This window comes from Lactuca serriola, chromosome 3 (genome assembly GCF_051521515.1).
Source record: "Lactuca serriola cultivar US96UC23 chromosome 3, Lser_US96UC23_V15, whole genome shotgun sequence".
Classification (NCBI taxonomy): domain Eukaryota; kingdom Viridiplantae; phylum Streptophyta; class Magnoliopsida; order Asterales; family Asteraceae; genus Lactuca; species Lactuca serriola.
The window spans coordinates 183,199,270-183,215,539 of record NC_136410.1 but is presented as its reverse complement, the minus strand read 5'-3'; positions in this window follow the sequence as shown (position 1 = coordinate 183,215,539).

The following is a 16,270-nucleotide window of genomic DNA, read 5'->3' as shown; positions in this document are numbered from 1 at the left end:
GCTACCCCAGTAGCCAAATCGCCTTATCGCCTAGCACCAGCTGAGATGAAGGAACTATCTGGTCAACTTAATGAGCTGTGCAGCAAGGGATTTATTAGACCAAGCTTCTCACCCTAGGGAGCTCCGGTCTTGTTCGTGAATAAGAAAGACGGATCGTTTCGTTCGTGTATTGACTATAGAGAACTGAACAAGCTTACCGTTAAGAATTGTTACCTTTTGCCTCACATAGACGATTTTTTCGACCAACTGCAAGGGGCGAATTACTTTTGAAAAATAGATCTGAGATCAGGGTATCACCAGTTGCGAGTGTTAGAGGAGGATATCCCGAAGACAGCCTTCCGAACTTGTTACGGACACTAAGAGTTTGTAGTGATGCCTTTCGGATTGACTAATGCGCCTGCAGTATTCATGGACTTAATGAATATGGTATACCGTCCTTACTTGGTTCAGTTAATCATTGTGTTTATTGATGAAATACTTATCTACTCTCGTAGTAAGGAAGAGCATAGTAAGGATCTATGTTAGATCTTGGAGACAATACGATCGGAGAAGTTCTACGCGAAGTTCTCTAAATGTGAGTTTTGGATTCAAAGAGTCGAATTCTTGGGTCACATTGTTAGTGAAGAGGGAATTCATGTGGACACTTCCAAAATAAAGGCCATTGAGAACTGGTAAGTACTGAAGATGCCTAAAGAAATTTGCCAATCTCTAGGCCTCGCTAGCTACTATCATAGGTTCATTCAGAACTTCTCTAGGATCGTGAAACCGCTTACTACACTAACCCAGAAAGGCGTGGCCTTTGACTGGGAAGAGAAACAAGAGAAGGAGTCTCAAACACTAAAACGAGCCTTATGCACCGCACTGATACTATCCATCCCAGAAGGAATACAAGACTTCGTAGTTTATTGCGATGCCTCAAACCAAGGACTCGGATGTGTTCTCATGCAATGAGGTAAGGTCATCGCCTATGCCTCAAGACAACTAAAGACACACAAGGTCAAACCACAGATGATATTGAGTTAGGAGCAGTTGTGTTTGGTCTAAAGGTCTAGTGACATTACTTGTACGGTACAAAAAGCACTATCTTTACAGACCACAAGATCCTACAACCTATATTCGACTAGAAGGAGCTCAATATGAGACAATGACGGGTTGAGCTACTCAGTGAATATGAATGCAAAATTCGTTATCATCTAGGTAAAGCCAATGTAGTAGCTGACGCCCTAATTCGGAAAGAATACTCTGGTCGTAGAGTCAAATCATTGACTATGACTATCCATTCACACTTGTCAACACAAATTAAGGAGGCTCAGATCGAAGCCTTGAAACCTGAATATATGGTGGGTGAATCCCCAACAGGGATGGATAAGAACTTAGAAGTCAAGGGTGGTGGAGCCTTATATTTCATGGATCGAATCTGGACACCGAAACACAGTGGTTTCAGAGACTTGGTCATGACCGAAGTGCACAACAATCAATATTCCGTCCACCCAGGTTCAGATAAGATGTATCTAGAACTTAAAAAGTTTTACTGGTGGCCTAACATGAAAGCATAGATTGCTACCTTCGTGAGTAAATGCCTTACTTGCACAAAGGTTAAGGTCGAGTACCAGAAACCATCAGGTTTACTCCAACTACTGGAGATACCGGAATAGAAGTGGGACCGGATCACGATGGACTTCATAACCATGTTACCCAAGACTACGGGTGGTCTCGATACCATATGGGTGACCGTAGGGAGATCGTACGACAAAATGGAGAAACTCACTAGAACTGACAAAATGGTGAAACTCACTAGAACCTACGTTAGGGAGATCGTACGACTGCATGGTGTTCCCATATCCATTATATTTGATAGAGATAGTAGTTTCACTTCAAGGTTTTGGCATTAGCTACAAAGTTCCCTAGGAACTAGGTTGGACATAAGTACAGCCTACCATCCGCAAACCGACAGACAAAGTGAGAGGACCATTCAAACTTTGGATTATATGTTGCGAGCCTGTGTGATTGATTTGGGAAGGCATGGGATATTCATCTACCCCTCATCGAGTTCTCCTATAATAATAGTTATCACACAAGCATAAAGTCTGCTCCATATGAAGCCCTCTATGGCCGAAAGTGCAGATCCACTCTGTGCTGGGCTGAGGTGGGTGACACCCAGTTAGCTAAAGGACGAGTTCCAGATAGCACTCTCACAGGTGAAACAATAGAGAAGATCGTTTAAATTTGTGAAAAAATAGAGAAGATAGTTATCACACAACATTAAAGATCGTGAAACAATAGAGAAGATCGTTTAAATTTGTGAGCGATTGAAAGCCTCTAGAGACTGACAGAAAAGCAACACAGACAAAAGAAGGAATCCTTTGGAATTCCAGGTTGGCAACCGTGTTCTATTGAAGGTCTCACCCAGGAAGGACTTAATACACTTCAGAAATCGTGGAAAGCTTTATCCAAGATATGTAGGGCCTTTCAAGATTCTCGCTAGAATCGGCCCTGTAGCTTACAAACTCAAACTACCTCGCGAACTCAATAACGTACATTCTACTTTCTACATCTTGAACTTGAAAAAGCATCTGTTCGACGAAACTCTTGTAATCTCACTCGATGAGATCGAAATCAACGAGGTCCTTAACATCGTGGAAGAACCTGTAGAGATCATGGACCGAGAGATCAAGCAAACGAAGCAAAGCCATAACCCAATAATGAATGTTCGCTGGAAAGCTAAGTGAGGACCTGAACTCACTTGCGAGCGCAAGGATCAAATGAAATATAAATATACTCATCTTTTCTCTTAGTAATTTGCAATAGCTTAATTGTTTAAAACTCTAATTTTGGGACAAAATTCTCTCTAACGGGGGTGGGGGTGATGTGACAACCCGAAATTTCTATCTTGTACAGTTATTCAAATCAATCGAGGTCATACTCGTTTTGCTATCTTCAAGCATTCATTAGAGTCAATTAGAGTGTTCTAAGCCTAGTACCTTCAAAATTAAGGTTTAGAATTGGGTTCCACAAGTTCACCACTTCCCAAAATGGCCAAACACTCCAACATGAGGAGTGTACGGCTGTACACTTGGGTGTGCAGCCGTACACCCCCTTCTGGCCGTACACTCTCATGTATAAATATGGGACTTAGCCATTTTTAATCACTTTACACACTCCTAAGCCAAGAACTCGTTTCTCTCTCAACTACCATCCGATTTTCATCTAGATGTTCAAGATTGTAAGTGTTTCTTCCCTTGAATTGTTGATTCCTTTCACTATCTTGTATGGATCATTGATTTCATCCATGAAATCACTTCATTTTGGTAGATCTTCAAGTGTTCTTCAGTTTCACCAAGAACACCTACTAAGTTCTTGGACCTCACACACCCATAAAAGGCTTCTATATCGTAAGTACCACTTCTTATGCTTGTTACTTACTAGATATAATCCTTAGAAATCATCCAAACCATCATCATCAAGGAGTGTACGACCGTACACACCCCATGTGGCCGTACACCCCTTTGTTTAGTGCATATTGGCCTCAAAATCATGTTCTATGCTAGCACATGATCAAGAACACTTCCTAGATTCTTAATAGGACTTTAAAACACTCATTGTCATGTTTCACCATGAGTGTGTGGCCGCACACCCACTTGGGCCCTACACTCTTGCCGTACAAGCACATGAAACATACCATTCTAGTTGTACACACCAATGTGTGGCCATACACCCATTATATGCAACACTTGGCACTTCTAACACGTCAATATAAGTTAGTCCCTAAGGTGGTTCCCTATCATGATTAGTTTATCATACACTAATTATATCCATATATGTATCAATATATGCTTAATAGGATTCGTGTGTGCTCAAGCCTTCACTTGACACTTGGCATCCTATACCGATCTTACTTTCGCATCACTCACATAAATGCTTTTAGGGGGGGATACAAGTAGAACAATTATAGTTATTATAACAATCATATGTGATCAATAACTATCAGACAAATGGATTTTCTGATACTTCGAACTGTTTTATCATTCAAACTCTTCAAAACATTTTCTAAACTGACATCAAGACATTTCTAACCATTCACATGGTTAAAACTATTTTATATGTTAAAATTTTATTAAACTCTTTTAAACGTATATATTATCAAAATCATGTCTATATAGATATAGTTATATAAGTAAGGTTGAAAGGGCTTAGGACTAATAACTCAATTTATTTCTTGTTCCTTGTTTGGTTGTGGACTTAGGGTATTCGGTTATTTGTTTGAGTGTCGTTTGAATCTGAGTTATATATTATTTATATATGTACAGATATAAAAGTTCTTACATCAGTTTAGCACCTTTGGGTAGCGAAGGTGTATAAACATACTTAGACATTCAAATAACATTACTAGTAAACTATAATAGGTATAGTTTAAGGATTTTCTACTCACTATTTCTAGAACACTGAAACATACAAGAGTCGGTTCATTCATGAGTCAATACAAACTTACTATTATGTGAAATAGAAAGAACATACTATGATCAGGAACTAACAGAACATACACTACACTATACAACGAGAACATACTATACACTAGAACAGGGAGAACATACAATACACTAGAACATACTATACAAACACTAGAATACTATAACATTAATGTGAGCCACAACTTCATGACATGGAAATCTACTGTCATGTCACGTTTTGTAACCAGAGTCTCTTAGAAGGAGAGCGTAAGTTTGTGTATAGATCTATACGGGACAGACTGTGCTACACCTTGCTGCTAGCGAAACTGAGACCTGCAGGCCTACGGGTGACGAATGTCATACCATTTCTATTTCTTCGAGCGTTGCGTTTTACAAGTTGATCAAGTATGGTTACAATCATATCACATTTTACCTTAATTAACAAACTGGTTTAAGGTAGTTAGTACATAGGTAGTAACTTAAATACAATACTACCCTACACCGTTATTTTCCCGTTGCATTCACATTGTAATCTTGTCAAATAAACGGTAATGTAAACTATATTTTGGTAATGATAGTCATACTTGGAAAAGATACACACTTTTACAAACAATATAACACACATAACATTTGGGCCTTGGTAGAAGTCTACTTTTTAGTAGAAAATATAGGATTTCCTAGGAGATATAAACAATTACTACAAACACTTACAAACATTTACATCAAACACTTAGAAAAAAATTACATACAAACAATGACACTAAAATACTTATGAACTCACCAGCTTTAATGTTAATCTATGCTTTCAAAATAACTTGTATTCTCAGGTCACCAGTAGACAGGTACAGATGACCAGGTTTTGAGAAGATGGAGCATGTTCGAGACTCATTTCTTATTTTGATTCATATTTTTGGTGTCTTATAAACTATACAGAACACATTTGTAGTAAAATTATATTATTAATGCAATGGATAATGTTGTTTCTTGTTTACTATTATGCATTGTTGTGGTACTGTACATGACGTCCTCCGCCCCCGAACGTTTTCGCCGTTCAGGTTTTGGGGTGTGACAGAGTTTGGATTTCTCACTAACCTTGTCTTGTGATTATGGTTATGAAAAATTCACATGGATGGGAACACATATATCAGAAAATCTAAGTGTCATAAGGTTTCTCTCCAATTCATGAAAATGATTGTGAGAAAACGCTTTAACTAAGTAGATTTTAATAGTTAGGAATTGCTATATTTGCATTCTCAAATTCGATTATGATTACGGCATCCCTCTTCATAGTTCGAATTGTGAGAAATGGAAAAGGTCTAAACATTTGAGACTTATTGTTGTAAGTTCTAAAACTGTTTTGACACACATGTGATCTATCTAAGGAAACGTTTATGAGTTTGGGAAGCCTAGATAAAGTCTTATCGAAACATCTCGTATCAGAAATCTGAACTTTGGATAATAGGAATGTGTTCATCATCTTAAAAATCATATATTCTTTTGCAAATATTAATATGAAATTTGGTCCCAAAACATTTAAATCATACATTTAATTGTGTACGAGGGTTTTCCATTCAACATCTTTGCATTAGATTATGATGAAACATACATGTGTGGCCTTCAAAATTTCCATCTACCCTTAAGCAAATCATCGACTTGATCTACGAGTACATGTTAAAATAATATGTTAAGCTTGGTGAGCCTAGTTAGTAATATTGGAATATAAACTATGGAATGGAAGAGGGAATGATAGTACCTAACTCCTAAATCTATACTTCTAAACTTATTTGATCACTTTTTTTCAAAATAATAATCCTTTTAAAAACTACTCCCTTGTATAAAAAGTCATTTCCAAAATTAGTTTTCATTTCACAAATCATTTCGAAGTTCGTTTCATAAATAAAAAAAATATGGTTAAGAGTTTAGGATAAGAACATTACATAAAACTTTGAAAATGCATATGTAACTAACCCAAACCCAATCCTCTACTCTCATATAAACCTTTTTCAATCTAAGGGACAAATGGTGACAATTTCCAGGTAAAATCCCTGCTTATTGACATTGTCAAGGCTAAGAACTCACGGGGAGGAATTATGCTTTAATAAGGAGTAAGTTTCTCCTAATATTCTTGGATAGTTCATCCTTGGGAATTTCAACTTTCCATAAATCCATAAGTTATGGGGACTCTCGAAACCCATATTTGTTAGGCAATGCCCATGTGTGAATGCTCCAAATCACCTTTCCAAACCATATATCATTTCCCAAACCAAAATAAGTTCCAAAATGTATTTTGTGACAATTAGGAATTTCATGTTGCCAATAGTCACTAGAGATTACCTTTAACCAATGATGATAATAGAACTTTTCATATTGAAGGAAAATACGATCAATTTGATGATAATAATAGGGTAAAAAATGAGTGACAACAGAGTTATATCACTTTTAATAATCGTCAATATATTTGGAGGGTACACAACCAGGTGATCCCAAAGATACAATCGTTGTAAAAGTCTGACTCCAATTAGAGTAGTTATAATTTTATAAAAGATAAAAACCAACCACGATAATAAAGCTATTAATGTTAAAATGGTATAAAGAAATCCGTTGAATTTCAGCTAGCAACACAAAAAGTAAATTTGTAGTACACTGAGAGATAAAGGACTTTGAAAGGAAAAAGGTTGGGAAGAGAGTTTTTATGAAGGTGATACGGTTCTTAGAAAAATATAAAATATGGGTTGAAGTAAAAGTCAAAATGTGGCAACACAACCTTACGTAAATTTGTAGTAATAGAAGAGAGCTACATAAATATATATATATATATATATATATATATATATATATATATATATATATATATATATATATATATATATATAGAGGATAAGAAACAAGATTCATGTAACGAAGATATGAATTTTTATAAAAGATATAGAGGTGCACGCCATGTTCGACACACATGCCTGACACCAAATTTGTCGAGATTAGGGAGACGTGGAGCATAAAAAAATCTAACATGTGGCAAACTCTTGACGAAGCCACGAAGCGAATGCATGTCATGTATGAAGTGTGCAGCTGCACAAACACTATAAATAGATGTTCTCACTTTCTCATTTTCTCACACCCAAAACTCTCTCTATATCTCTGAGTCGTTTTTAGAAGTACTCCCATTAGCGCGAAGCTTCAAATGCAATAACATGGATGCTTATGAGTACACTACTAGAGTCAGTTCATGACCCCAATTTCACTATTTTAAATGTTTTACTAGGGGAATACATGTTAATCCAAATGCTTTATCAAATTCTATTTATATTCATAAATATAAATTGTTTTATATAGCTTAAAACCTTAGGATAATGTAGCTACAGATAGTATACCTAACTGTAAGTTGTGCTATTATGCCCAAGAGTTATGATGCCCGATAATCTAGGATGAGATAATACCTAGAGGTTATAATGGCTAAATCCCTAGTATAACATAGTACCTAGAAGTAATGTTGGTCAAATCTAAATGATATAATTATAAAATATAAAATTAATGGGGTTTATATTATGATAATTATAGGAAATCACTAGGATAAGAGATAAAATATAAAAGATAAAATATCTAAGATTTATGCGTAAGTGAGCTGTTAATATTCATCCTTGCATGATTAAATTCGGCTACCCCATACCTATAATCGTTGAACTTGCCAGAATACGGACATTGACACCCTCACCTGCGATTGCTAGCTACAATCTCAGCATGATAGCTTTCTTATTAATCACTATGCAACGTCCGATGAAGCATCATGATGGGTAATCACCAGTCAAACAAGGTCGATTATGGGGGTTCGTTGTAATACATTACAAACACCTTAGAGATCCGACTACCAATAGGGACACCTTAGAATGGTAGATAAAATATGTTAGGATTAGATAAATATCCTACAAAGATAGTGAACTAGGATTAAGAAAATATCCTAAAAATATAATAAGATATGATCGTTAGATATCCTAAAAAGATAGTAAGTTAGGGTTGACAAAATACTTTAAGAAAGGTTTTTTCTAAAAGAAAAAGGATTCTTAACTTAATACAACCAAATAAAACTAAATAAGGTAGGATTGTAGAATGTCCGAAAAAGATAATAATTCAAGAGGCAATATAAGAAAACCTAGGAAAATAGTAAAAATTAAGAGTAATAAAATATCCACAGAGTTTTCAAAAGAGTTTATTATACTTTCGCGTCAAAACATGTAGATTCACCAAAATCAAGTTGACGTTTTAAAAACTTGCATGTGTTCCTAGGATGTAGCATAGATCAAGATGAAGAAAGGATTATCAGCCTGAATACATGTATATTTTCGTTTAGATAAGTAGTTATGATTAACGCTCTATGATTTGGGAACTTTATGTACCGTCACCACTTGACATTTCCACCATCGGCCGGGGAAGGTGTTACAGAATGGTATCAAAGCTAGTTGCTATAGAGAATTAGTATTTCATTAGGATTTACGACTATAGTTTAGGACATATACTTCGATTAGGTTTGCACTCAAACCTATAAATAAACGTATTACTATTAGCTACTCTACTGTTCGACTATATACGGGAGAGGTGCCTAGGTTGGAACAGTCGCCTTGGGTAACTACATTTCAGTATAGCTATACGCCAAAATGGTCCTGCCTTCCGACTTTCCTACCTGACTGATCCTTACTTAGTCTAGAAGTACAAAACAATACCCACCAATTTTGAATAAAGTATACCAATCTAAAATGCAATATATAAGACATGTATCTAAGATGGTTCAGTATGTAAAGGATGAGCCACTCCTAAACATAGCTTGCTCAACTATGTTTAGTCTTGACTGAACCAATACATTGTAACGCCCGCGTTTCCAGGCTAGGCATTATCATTGATGTAATAGTCTAGGTTAACCTTTGTAACCCATTTTGAAATAATAGAAGTGTATTATTTTAGTATTATGTGTTTTGTGCTTAATTGCTTAATTATGTGGTTTGATTAATTAAGAATAAAAATAAGCGTCAAAATTTAAGTGTAAAATAAACTTGTTATCTTTGGATAATGTTGTAGTAGTTGAAACGAGGTTTCCAAATATATATAGAACACCCAAATCTGACTTCGTATGGGGAAGTTATGATTTATTGAAGTTTCGACTTAGCGGTATGCAGCCCGAAATACTCGATTTGAGATCGAGCGGTTTTTAGTCGAATCGATCTAAACGAGAATCGAAGATCTCGTTGTTGGTATCGAAACGATGAAAAGGTAGGAGAGAACGGACGTCAAACGAAGAAGTTATGAATTTATAACGAAGTTTTTCTGTCCCGGCCTACTAAAAATAATTAATAAAAATAAAGTAAAAATTAGTCGATGGAGTCTAAACGAAAGTTGTAGAGCGTAGTCTCACCTACGGGTGGATATAAAGACCATCGAAAACGGAGTTCGTATGAAGAAGATATGAATTTTCAAAGTTTATTAAACAATTAATATTTAAATTTAATTATAAAATCCGGTATTATCCGAAGGGGAGTCATCGGACTCATCCGAAGTACGCCCAGCGTACAGCGATGCGTGATGTCCCTCGCACTCGAGTTCTTCGGATGACGCATGCCATGACGATTCGAACGCGTACGCCCCGCGTACTGTTGTACGCCCAGCGTACTCCGAGACTCCAGCCTCCTATAAATAGGATGCGAGGGCAGCCGGCTCATTTGCTCTTTTTCTCTCTTCTCTCTCCCGTTTTGCATCGTTTTGCATGCCAAAAGTACCCCAAAGCCCCGATATTATTCCCGAGCCCCGAAGCATGTTTCGAAGTCCTGAAGGTCTCGAGAAGTAAGATTCCCGAGCCGAAGCTCTGCCCGCGAGGAGTCCGGTTTTTTGTGAAGATCTTCCAGATCTGCCGAAGAATACTACTTCTATAAGTTGTAGTGCTGTCCGATCATCTTCTGATCAAGTGAGTGTGTAGTTACTTTCTTCTAACGCATAATTATGAAGTATTTTATACGAAATACGTGTTATGTGTATAATTTTGTTGTTATATGTGTGAATGTATATTCATTCTCTTCTATCTCATAGATCTGATTTACTTTCTATGAAATATGTGTTATGTGGGTGTGACTCATCTGTTATGTGGAATATGTATTGAATGAAAATGATATACAGGTTTTAAACTATGTATGAAAATATATATTTTTATCTACTAATATGTTGGGTAGATAATTGGTGTGTAATAAACAGATGACAGGCCTCGATGTTGTTGTTGTTGTTGATCTAGTTATTCAGCGGAGTATGGATAATGACCACAGACTCTTTCTAGACAGTCCTGTGGAACGCTAGCAGGTTCATAACCTGTAGGTGTTGTGAACGATGTGTTCACCGGTGTACTCTATCCCCCTCATGGTTGCCTTTAGGATATCTATTGTTGAGGAAACCCCTTAGCAGGATGTCCGTCCCGATGAAAATCCTAGATTAGGTCCCTTGAGATAGATGTTGTTTTAGGGACGTAAAGTGAGGATAACGGGAATGGGTAATCAGGATAGTGATTGGTTGGCGAAATTAAATATAATTTATTTATTGTGGGTTGAAAACCCTATATGCTCACCAGGCTCCCAAGCCTGACCCACTCAGTTTTATTTGTATTACAGGAACTGGATCAAGAGCATAAGATGGATGAATCATCGAGTTGTTTTGTTTACAAGTCTGTATATGTATATATTTGTTGAATGACATGTAATGTTATCGTTTATGCTTTATGGTCTGTATCGGAAAATGACATCCCGATTTTTGATTATATAATGAAAATGCATCTCTTGATGAAATGTTTTGATAAATATTATTTTATCATGTTTTGTTTTGGGAACAAATTCCGCAACACTTTTAATTCAAAAGGATTTACTCTGAAATTATTTTAAAAAGCATAAATGAAATCAGTCTTTTATGGCTGTGATTTTGGGGATGTCAAAGTTGGTATCAGAGCATTACTTTAAGCGAACTAGGAATTTGTAGGATTTCTAGACTTAAACTTAGGATGCTAAGTGGAGATTGTGAGGTGTTTGTCTGATAAATTTTAGACACGAGCACTAGTTTATTTTAGGAAAGTTGCCTAAAATGCTTTTATGTGCTAAATGTTATATGTTGCCATATATGATATTATTTGTTCGGATCTACGGTTTGTTGCCAACCGGATCTGAAGGTTTATGTGTTTAGGATTCTTAGCGTATGTATACGATATTCGAACTAGCATGTAAACGTTTCGGAGTAATAAGGATGATTTGAATATCTATCGTGAATGAGGATCTAATTTCACCTTATTCGGTGTGTAGATCAAAAATGGTGAGAACAAGGAGTGGCGTTGGAAACGTGGATGAAAACGGGAATCAACCGCCAGTGATTGAGCAAATACTTGTTGTAGCAGCAGCACCAGAATCAATAACGATGGATGGGGTGCAAGCCATGATTCGGGCTATATTAGCCGAACAAAGAAATGAGATGCGACAGATGTTGCATGATAATAGGGACGAACCTATCATACCTATTGAGGAACCCGAATTGATTCCCGAGCAATCGGAGGAAGGGAACAATAGTCACATTATGAGTCAACTTGGGACTCAAGGAGAACGAAGGAACGATCCGGAAAGGAGAAACAACAAGGATGGGCGAATGTACAAGAACTTCTTGGGCGCCAAGCCGCCAAGTCTTTCTGGAAGCCCAAAGCCTGTTGAGATAATGGATTGGATCTCCGAAATGGAGATGGTATTTGAAAGTTGCGACTGTAGCAACAAACATAAGATTGTCTTTGCAGTCAGACAACTGAAGACTGGAGTCTTGAGTTGGTGGAAGTTGTTGGCAGATACTATGCCACGAGGAGAAGCCCTAAATATGTCATGGGAGGAGTTCTTGGAACAGTTAAGGGTGCAGTATTGTTCAGAGATAGATCTGAGTGATCTGAACAATGAGTTCCAAAACTTGAAGAACGGGAGGATGAAAATAGATGAATATGCTATCGCATTCACTGAGAAAATGAAGTTATTTCCGTACCTAGTGCCAACGGAACTCTCCAAGATTGAGAGGTTTGCTAATGGACTGCCTCCCGACTTTGGTCCGACGGTCAAGATGGCAACTACTCTGAAAACGGTTGTTCGTGCAACTAAGAATGTGGAGGCCCAGCAGAAGGAAAAGGGTCTGGAAAGGATAGAAGTTGGTGAAAAGAGGAAGTTCGATGGAACTTCAGGGTCCAATAAGAAAAACAAGTTCTTGAAGTCTGGTTCGAGGGGAAGTGGAGGCGAAGCGAAATGGTGCGACAAATGTAAGAAAAAGCATCATGGAAAATGTGAGGTAGCGGCCACATGCTACAAATGTGGAAAGCCAGGGCACTATGCCAATGAATGCACCCTCTCTAAGAAGGTTTGCTATGGTTGTGGTGAGGAGGGACACATGTCGAGGGACTGCCCGAAGAAAAAGGAGGTAGCTAGACCCAACATTCCGCCAAAGCCAAAGGCGAGAGCATTCCAGATGACACTGGAAGCTGCTAAAGATGAAGCTGATGTCGCTTCAGGTACCTTTCTCGTAAACACATTGCCTGTCCAAATTTTATTTGATTCTGGAGCCAACTACTCCTTTATATCGCATGAATTTGGTAGAAAACTAGCTTTGCCTGTTGTTGGACTACATAATGCCTTATTAGTCGAAGTTGCTAGTGGCAAGTTTGTACCTGTTAGCCATCGTACGAAAAACATCTTAATTGATCTGAATGGAAATAAGTTCCACGAGGAATTATTGCCTATCGAACTTAATGGTTTTGACATCGTGCTTGGAATGGATTGGCTTAGCGCCAATGATGCCGAAATTTTATGCAAGAAGACAATAGTGAAAGTGAACCCACATGGGAAGGAATCGTTTATGGTGTATGGAGATAAACGTAGAGTAAATTCTGGAATCATTTCTCTAATGAAAGCCAGAAAATGTTTGACCAAGGGGTGTACATCATTCTTAGCATTTGTGATCGATGCTAACAGGTAAAGAAGGTGATGCAGAATATTCCCGTTGTGTGTGATTATCCGGAAGTATTTCCCGAAGATCTTCCTGGATTACCGCCTGATCGACAAGTGGAATTTCGTATTGACTTGTTGCCCGGAACAACGCCAATTGCAAAAGCACCTTATCGATTAGCACCGATGGAGATGAAGGAGTTGATGACGCAACTTCAGGAGTTATTAGACAAAGGTTTCATTAGACCAAGTTCATCACCCTGGGGAGCTCCGGTGTTATTTGTGAAGAAGAAAGATGGAAGTATGAGAATGTACATTGATTACCGAGAGTTGAATAAGGCAACAATAAAGAATAGATATTCGTTCCTGAGGATTGATGACATGTTCGATCAACTACAAGGTTCAAGTTATTTTTCAAAGATCGACCTAAGGTCAGGATATCATCAGCTGAAAGTAAGAGAGCAGGATATAAAGAAGATTGCATTCAGAACCCGATATGGACACTACGAGTTTTTGGATATGTCGTTTGGACTAACCAATGCTCTAGCAGCATTCATGGATTTAATGAACAGAGTTTGTAATCCGTTCCTTGATAAATCTGTGATAGTGTTCATGGATGACATTCTGATTTATTCATAAAGCCAAAAGGAGCATGGCAGACACTTGCGAGAAGTGTTAGAAGTCTTGAAGAAGGAGAAGTTGTATGCTAAGTTCTTCAAATGTGATTTTTGGATTCGTGAAGTCCAATTCCTGGGTCACGTGGTCAACCAAGAAGGGATAATGGTTGATCCAGCAAAGATCAAAGCTATGATGAAATGGGAACAACCGAAAAGTCCCATGGAGATCCGAAGCTTTTTTGGGATTAGCCGGATATTACCGAAGGTTTATCCAAGGCTTTTCTTCGATCGGTACTCCGTTGACAGCTTTGACCCACAAAGGAGCTACTTATGCTTGGAATGATAAGCATAAAGAAGCATTCAAGAAGCTAAAGAAGAAACTATGCGAGGCACCGATACTTTCTCTACCCGATGGAGTTGAAGACTTCGTTGTTTATAGCGATGCGTCTGGGTTGGATTGGGTTGTGTTTTGACCCAAATAGAAAAGGTGATACCATATGCGTCTCGGTAGCTGAAAGGGCATGAAAAGAACTACCCGACTCATGATTTGGAGTTGGCAGCGGTAGTTTTCGCTCTAAAGATATGGAGGCATTACCTCTATGGCACAAAGTGCAAACTTTTCAGTGATCATAAGAGTCTCCAATATCTCTTTCGTCAGAAGGAATTAAATATGAGGCAACGACGCTGCCTAGAATTACTTAAAGACTACGACTGCGAGATACTTTACCACCCCGGTAAGGCTAATGTTGTTGCTGATGCTCTCAGTCGGAAAGTCAATCTTGAAAGGAAAAGGCCAAGAGCGTTGAGAATTGAAGTTGTCTCAACCATTGTGGAAAGTATAAAGAAAGCTCAAGAGGAAGCTTCTGAAAAGAATGACCGAAAGGAGGAACGTTTGGGCAAAACGTTGGTGTTCGGTGTAAACAGTCATGGACTGAAGGTGTTCCAAGATCAAATTTTGATACCTAAGACAGGAGGAGTCAGAGATCTACTGATGGAAGAAGCTCACAAAACCATGTACTCGATTCATCCTGGTAGCACTAAAATGTATAGGGACCTAAAACCCTACTACTGGTGGCCGACGATGAAGCTTGATGTTGCAAAGTATGTGGCTGAGTGTGTGACTTGTGCGAGAGTAAAGACACAACATCAGAAACCGTACGGGAGTTTAGAACCATTGCCTGTGCCTATGGGTAATTGGGAAGACATTGCTATGGATTTTGTCACTAAACTGCCCAGAACAAAGAATGGTCACAACATGATTTGGGTGGTCGTTGATCGATTCACTAAGAGTGCGCATTTCATAGAAGCCAAGGAGAAATGGTCTATGGAGAGGCTTGCAAATTTTTACGTGAAGGAAATTGTGAGGCTTCACGGTGTTCCGTTAACGATTGTGTCGGATCGTGACAGCCGTTTAAGTACAGCTTACCATCCGCAGACTGATGGTCAGAGTGAAAGAACAATACAAACACTTGAAGATATGCTAAGAGCATGTACTCTGGAATTCCTAGGTAATTGGGATGAACATTTACCTTTGGTAGAATTTTCCTATAATAATAGTTTTCACTCGAGCATTAAGATGGAACCTTACCAACCTTTGTATGGACAGAAGTGTCGTACGCCGTCTTGTTGGCTTGAGGCTGGGGAAAAGCAGTTTATGGGACCGGAGATGGTTCATCAAATTGCTGAAAAGTTGAAAATAATTAGGGACATAATGTTAGTTGCTCAGGATCGTCAAAAGAGCTATGCTGACAAAAATCGAAGACCGGTGACTTTTGAAGTTGGGGATTCGGTTTTGCTTAAAGTCTCGCTGTGGAAGGGACTTAAAAGATTTGGTAAAAGGGAAAATTAAGTCCAAGGTTTATTGGACCGTTTAAAGTTCTTCAGAGGATTGTGAACCAAGCTTACAAGCTCGAACTACCAGAAGAACTGAATGGAATTCATAACACTTTTCATGTGTGTTATTTGAGGAAGTTCACGGGGGAAGTTCCCGACATGATTCCACTTTCGGAGTTGAGAATCGATGAGAACAAATGGTTGATTGAAGAACCAGAGGCAATCGTTGACCGAAATACGAAGAAGTTGCGACGCAAGATGGTCGAATTAGTGCTTGTCCGATGGAAACACACGAATGGGCCGAATCTCACTTGGGAGACGGGGAGTGGCATGATGGGTCGCTATCCGCATTTGTTTGTTGATGTGTGATTCTGGGGACGGAATCATTCTA